Below are 7,729 nucleotides of genomic sequence, written 5' to 3' on the forward strand. Positions count from 1 at the left end.
GTAGTGTTTAAAGAAGACCGATGTCTTATAAATTTTAGGATGGGGATTACTCACTCACACAGGGATGATCTTTTTTGGGGTCCATCCATGGCGTCTTAAAGATTAAACCCCTGCATTAGAAACATCACTCAAAACTAACAGCTTGTGTAAAACACTTAAACATAAATTGATCACGTAGGAATCATCATCTTAAAGGAACACTTACTTTTTTTGAAAATAGGCTCACTTTCCAAGTCCCTTAGAGTTAAACAGTTGAGTTTTACCGTTTTTGTATCCATTCAGCTGATCTCTATCACTGAATCGGATTAGACGGTTAGTAGGGGTGTCAACAATAATCGATTCGGCGATGCGGGGCATGAACGATTCAGCATCGATGCGGCAAAGTGCCATAATCGATTATGTCACTGTTTATTTTCTGGCGGACGATAAAGTTGTGAAGTTTCAAATACTTCCGGATCCGGGAGAATAACAACAACAACAAGGAAGATGGCTGAGGCGGAGGGAGATGACCGTGATAGACGGGTTATTAAAAACGCGCTAACGACCCGGGGTGTGTAGGATTGTACGTATATATTTTTTGCACAATAATAAATTAATCTATAATGACGAAATACGGCGCAATTCCCCTTTATTCCACAAGGTGGCAATGTCTGATAGCCAATGATGAAGTGACGTTTCACTCATAGTTACCTCTGACAGAAAACGAAACAATAATTATAATCTGCAAAACTTGAAATGGGTTAGTGATTTACTTCAGAGAGCAAGTACTAAACACAATCATATGTTAGTGTCACTGTCTCTTGATGATGGATGAGGTCAAGAAGCTGTCAGTGATCAAAATATTGATTTTGAAGACATTGAAAATGAGTTTGGAGAATATGCTGGAGATCGCGAATATGAGGCAGATGCTGAATATACTGGTAAACGAGCTCTGACAAGGACAGATGATGATGGTATTAAACATCTGCTCAAACTGAACCCTTCCAAGCTCCAAAGGTAACGAAATAGGTTTTATTTTATTCTTCTGTAGCTGCTACTCTAAAAACAGGAGTTTTATATATTATCACAACAGGTACAATCCATGTTAAATTTAGATCTGGGTCGGTAACGACCTGAATATGTAAGAATGTTTGGTGAAACAGTCATGCATTTAAGGGTTAATTGCATTTTATTTTATTTTATTACATTTTATTTTATTTAATAACTTTTATGTCAAAGATACAGGAGACACATAGCAGCCAATACAATCTGTTGTTTAATATCTGCTTGTATTGCCTCATGACTGATGAAAAATTTGCTTTGTGTGCAGTATAATTTTGATGCATCGTAGAATCGAATTGAATCGAATCGTTACCTGGTGAATCGTAATCGAATCGAATCGTGAAGGCAGTGCCAATGCACACCCCTAACGGTTAGCATCACGCTCAAAATGACCAAAGACTTTCAATATATTTCCATTTTAAAACTTGACTCTTCTGTAATTACTAAGACCAACAGAAAATGAAAAGTTGTTTTTTTTGAAGACCGATATATCTAGGACCTATTTTCTGCTTAATATCACTGCGCTGCTGCACCCATAGTACGGCAGAAAAGTTCCCTGATTATTACGCAGGAATGAGAGAATTGTTCCTATCTATAATCGGTCTCAAAATCAAAACTTTTCCTTTTCCATTTGTCTTATTACCAGAGGTGGGACAAAGTCATTGTTATGCAAGTCACAAGTAAGTCTCAAGTCTTTGCCCTCGAGTCCCGAGTCAAGTCGAGTCAAAGATGAAGCAAGTCTCGAGTCGAGTCAGAAGTCAAAGCCAACAAGTCTCAAGTCGAGTCCAAAGTCCTACCATTTTAGTTTCGAGTCACTTCAAGTCATCTTACCACAGAAATAAAATTATACAAATCATGTATATCTGTAAGATTTGTATTTATTTAAACCTCTTTTTTATACAATGACATTAAGCAAATACAGTAAAAAAAAGAAGAAAAAAAAGAAAAAATTTAAATTTTCACAGAAAATGCTTGTATTTCAACAGCATATTGCACTAGAACAATGCACAGCAGCTTCAGTCCTGTATTGTGTTGACCTCATATTGCAAAACAGTTCAACTTTCAAATAGACATGGGTCCTTTTAGCCTAAACTTAGGGCCATTATGGGAATATTGTTTAGCTTATTTTTGGTTTCATTTGGTTTACTTTAATAATTTAATTTATTCAATTATTTTGTTTTGCTATACTTTTTATGCCAGCTTGCCATGGCCCCCCTAGCGTCCCCGCGCGGCACCCAGGGGTCCCTGTCCCCACTTTGAAAAGCACTGCTATAAAGCATATGACTTCAGTTTCTTGAGGGAAAGGGCTTTCTTATGACTTTTGAAACAGTGAAAACATTCTTAATATTGCATACACTGAAACTGAAATATTATCGTCTACCGTAGTGTATAATAGACAATGAATATTAACACAACAACATTGATATGATTAAAGAAAAGTTTCAAATACAACATGTGAGGCTATAAGGGATTTTCTGACATCTGTTTCATATTATTCTCAGGTATGAAGAATACAGAGGGGTGGGGGGCCCAAAACAAGCCCAATATTATTATATTATTTATTATCATCAGTATAATTTATGATCAATCATTTTTCAATAAGTGAGCCTGCAACATAATAAATTGTAATCTCTTGGGAGTTTAAATAGCAAATACAGATGGGATTTTACAAAATTCTTCAAATTGCAATAAAGACTGTGAACAGAAGAGGTTTGGAGATGGAAAAAGAGGAAAAAGTGACGTGAAGGAATATGGTAACTCCAGTGTGAGTTATTGCACACATATTAGGAGCACTGGTGAACATGAACACTATAAACCGTAAAAAGGATAAGCCCTGCATCTCAATGTGCAATCTGCTCAAAATACTATTGAAAATTACTAATGTCACATAGCTACTATTTAGGATTAATATGCACTTTTTTTTACAGTCTATGATTGGGAGTTGGTGCCCAGGAAAACATTGGGAGCGCTTCAATATAGCAACGTAAAAATACATTCGAACTATACCTACTGTTATTATTAGTAGTCTATACTTTTGTTTCTTTTTCTGTTTTGATAATAGCCTGTCATAATAAATAGCCTACATTATTAAAAAATATTTTTACATCTCTGCTGGTTGCATTGTGTGTAAAAAAATAAAAATAAAATGTATACGTCTATTTACGTCTACAAACTATCATTCCATTTATAACATCATATCACATGCCTGCACGTTGAACGCAATTTTTCTTCAATGAGATGAAGGAGGCGGGATGTATGAGGACGAATGACTACAGCAGTACCGTTGCACTATTAGCTGTGAGAAGACAGTGTCAGTCAATGTATTTGGACAAAACAGCGACCATAAATGTAAAGAAACGAAGTTGCTTCTCATATTTTCCTAACAAGCAACCACACTTTTTCTAATAAGCCCAAAAAACCGCGACCCGCAACTCGAGATTTTTTACCGCGACTTGCCAATAAAAAAAAGCCCAAAGTCACGTATTATACGCGGACTTGGTAGCTATGGATACTGTCGAATCAAACCAACGCGGGACCATGCGCGGGACTACAGTGATTGGATGTCGTGGAGGCAGCGCGCGTGCTCTTTGCATGCATACAGGTGCAGATTTTTTTCACAGATGCAGATACACTGAGAGCTGCGCGGCCGTGTGAAAGAAAAATTACCCCAGGTTTTCATGGGAAGTCTTCTCGAGTCATAAGGCTCAAGTCCAAGTGAAGTCACGAGTCATTGATGTTAAAGTCCAAGTCGAGTTGCAAGTCTTTATACATTTTGTCGAGTCGAGTCCGAAGTCATCAAATTCATGACTCGAGTCTGACTCGAGTCCAAGTCACATGACTCGAGTCCACACCTCTGCTTATTACACAATATAACTACAGAATACAAACGTTTTAAATTTGAAAAATATTATCTTTGAAAAAACAAAGTCTTTGGTCATTTTGAGCACGATGCTAATGGTCTAATCCGATTCAATGATGTATGCTAAGCTATGCTAAAAGTGCTACCGTCAGATACAGAGATAGGCTGAATGGATTCAAAAACGATAAAACTCAACTCTTTAACTTTGTCTTGGAAAATTAGCCTATTTTTAAAAAAATATGGAGCGTTCCTTTACTGTTTTGAGAAACAAATATTTTTAACCTTATATTTCTGTTTATTGTGTATTCTGTTTATTATGTTGAATATGCAAGTCAAGTCCCCTTTCCACAATACAAAGTAGCTTCACATTAGTACCAAATTCAAATTGTGCTGTAAAGCAGCTCTATAAAACACTATTCTTGTGTAGTTCTGCAAGTGGCTTATCATTTCATGCTTTGTGTGTTAAAATAGTTTTGAATGAAGTGACGTTTTGCAACTTGTGTAGCCTATGTGCGTTGTTGCTATATGGCTGCATTTCTCAAATCTCTACAAACAGTTCCAAAAATCGTGTGTGAGCAATTTGAAAACCTGTACGTCGCCAAACCTTAATGAATTGCACTTTGCTACAAGCCCACATGATGGCAACAGAGTTCTGTGTCATCAGCACATGTGCACCGATGTATACGTGTGTACACACACATCTGAATGCTGTATCATTAAAATGTTGTTGGATAATAATTTATTATTACTAGACGCTGTATTTATCTCGGTGGCAGTTAGCGGTCAACAAAAGACCCACTAATCAGCAACAGTTGTTAAAAAAGATGATGTCTTTCCTAGGAAAAACAAACAAACTGAGATTTATTATTAATGATTATAAATTATTATCAATATTTGCGCTCATTAAAATTCCTGAAACGTTTTCTAAGCCCACTAATTAGAAACAGCTGTTCAAAAGATAGTAAGATTTCTTGATGTAGGCTAGGCTATTATATGATTATCAATATTTATGTTCTTTAAAATTCCTGAAACATAGTTCATTCTGTACTTATAACATTCTATCTGGGTCTAAAGCCTACATGGTACCGAGACAATTACTGTTTTAAAACTCATTAATGGCTACATACTTTGGAAACTGAAAAGTAGTTGCACTCTTCCTCGTATTGCACAGTGAGCATCTGCCAATCACAACGTGTTACATTTTATTCAAAACTTTAGCTTAAAAATTCTGTTTTCATTCTACTTCAATAAGCATATTCAAACACCAGTGACTCTATTTGCACCCAATTTCAGTTCTTGTTGCTCTGCAATAAAACATTATTTGCTTTAGCAGCGTCCTCTGCTGGACACTTATGCAATAAAAGGTTATGCACGCTAATGGTTCTAACCATTCAGACAAATGTTTTTGTTAGAAACGAATTGTGGCAAGGTACTAATGCATTGTAAATGTACTGTAAAGTATAAGTTATTGCATGTGAATGAGGGTTTCCATGTAATGCGTCCAATTTAATTTACATTTACATAAAACCCCCAAAACGTGAGTTGGATCAAATTTCCCACAGCCAGTCAGAATTTACATAATGAAATTACAACATAGTTATCAGTTGTTCAACAGCTTCTGCATTTTGGAATACATTGTACATAATATGCCTGCTTTCAACAAGATAAGTTACCTTTTGACAAATGAAGAATGAGGGCCATAAAATAAGCTATGAGATGAAAAAACTAGGGGCATGTTTTCGTGTTCTGAAATAAGGAATAAACGTTCAAGGCAAACACTATAAATATGACGAAATGGTTTAAAAGCTAAAAGTGGTAAATGATTATGTAAACTCTGCAACAATTGATGACATTAATTGAAGATTAGGGTATGAAATGCCATATAGATAGCACTTCATGAATTGTGTAACCCTATATTTTTTTGACTTGCGCAAACATTCAGATTAGATTGTCATTTTGATGATATCGATTCTTAAAGGCACATGACAAAATAGTGTTGTCTGATTCAGTACTTTTGGGTAGGCCTAGATAGATACAACAAGCAAGTAAATCAACAAAACGAGATTCAAACAATGCGACTAACCGTGTGGAACTAGCCTATACAAGTCTGCTCTTGTCAATAAATATATCTAAACAGTTGCTCACCCGTCTTAAAGCCTTGTTTATGCTCCGCAGCGTGAGTCTCCGCTGACCTCGCGTGCTTCTCCCCAAACCGACGAGGGCGTCTCGGAGTAATTGTTCTATAAACCATCACAAAGAATAAGTAATGTACACAGGTGATGACATTTATTTTACTAGCCTACATTTGAAAAAATTAATAAATTTAAAAATAAATAAATAAATAAATAAAATCACACTACTAAAAAATAGTACCCAGTAAACCTTGTTGTTATTTATTTGGACATTAGATCAACATTTATGTAGCTACAAATGTATACAACTAAATTAACATTATCTTAAACATTTCCTAATTTCTCTAAACATTTTCAATTAGTTTTGTGAACTATTAGTTATTAAACGTGGATCCTTATGTTCATTAAAATGGCATTTCTGCTATTGTTGGCTAATTTTTTTAATATAAGCAACAAATTTAGACGCGCAAACTGGGGGTGCCAGTGTGATGAGACGTCATGCTCGGCCAGATTCACCTCGCACTCATGCATCTCAGGCAAAGTTACAAAATTTGACGTGCACACCGCCAAGCGGAAATTAGAAAATTGAGCGCAAAATGGAATGGGGGTCTCGGCCACTCCGCGTTGAAGTAATTTTTGCCGCTCGTGCGGACCCGTCGAGTATAAAGAAGGCTTAAACAAGGCTTTAGGCCCCCACCAGGCCGCGTTTTTTGCAGTGAGAGGCACCTTTGTTTAAATGTGTTTCTATTGGCAGTGAGCGTTTTGCAAGCTGTTAATGCACCCCAGGTGCCACCTCACGGTTTTTTTAGGAGCGCTCCAAGCACCTGAAGTTGAAAAAAAAGAGGAAAAAAAAAAAATCAACATCAACTGAGCAGAAAACCGCCCAACATGTATTTTTTTTTTTAAAACAAATTAATGGAGAGGCGGGCCTTCTGTGTTGGTGACCGTTACCTTGATCAGACTGACACAGCTGTTGCCTAGCAACATAAACGCAGCACAATTCTTTTCTAACTTAAAAAAGGTCAACCAAAAAAAGGCAGTGTGGTGAACCTCGCTTTTTCAAACCTGAAAAACACGTTCTGTCTCTTTGGGGCCTAAAAGGGTTAGTTCACCCAAAAATGAAAATTCTGTCAATTATTACTTACCCTCATGTCATTTGACACCCATTAGACCTTTGTTCTAGCCTAGAAATCTAGACGCACCCTAGCGGCAGCAAATCTAATCTGCCCGCGAGTGTCGTCTAGCAACTCTCAATACCCTTCTGAGCTGTAATCCCCTAACTCTTGCCGGCCCCAATCACATCGTGTAAAGAGTCGGTGGGCGGGGCCATAATGACGACGGCCGAGTTGCGTTTGCGTGCTTCTACTAAACACAGAAATTGGCGAATGGCGGTCTTTCGAATCAGCTCTGACCGTGACTCTGGAAGACTTGGAGTTAAGCTTTTCTCTGAGAAAAGAACGGCACTGAAGTCATTCTTAAAAAGGGAAGATTTGTTCGGAGATTAGCCGACCGGATACGGCGAATGTTTAATCTATCAACGAGCTCTGTTTCACCTTCGTTGCTCTGGTTGGTTGTAGCGCTATCCTATCGCGTGCAGAGGGAGTTTGAAAGACAACCGTTTATCCGCCCCCTTGGATTGAGCTGTCAATGGTGAGTTTCCAGACCAAACATCTTGATGTGGGTCTGGCTTGTCAGG

At 37.3% G+C, this 7,729-nt stretch overlaps 1 long non-coding RNA gene across 2 annotated transcripts in view; it reads right to left on the reverse strand.

Annotated features, from left to right (window-relative positions):
* Positions 1 to 7,729, reverse strand: part of LOC137071448 (uncharacterized) — an 82,905-nt gene that overhangs the window by 36,134 nt on the left and 39,042 nt on the right. For both annotated transcript variants that reach the window (XR_010904434.1, XR_010904435.1), the window contains exon 3: positions 6,047 to 6,141. This is a non-coding gene — a long non-coding RNA (uncharacterized lncRNA). The remainder of the gene's footprint in view (positions 1 to 6,046; positions 6,142 to 7,729) is intronic.

The sequence above is a fragment of the Pseudorasbora parva genome, chromosome 3, assembly GCF_024679245.1.
Source record: "Pseudorasbora parva isolate DD20220531a chromosome 3, ASM2467924v1, whole genome shotgun sequence".
Classification (NCBI taxonomy): domain Eukaryota; kingdom Metazoa; phylum Chordata; class Actinopteri; order Cypriniformes; family Gobionidae; genus Pseudorasbora; species Pseudorasbora parva.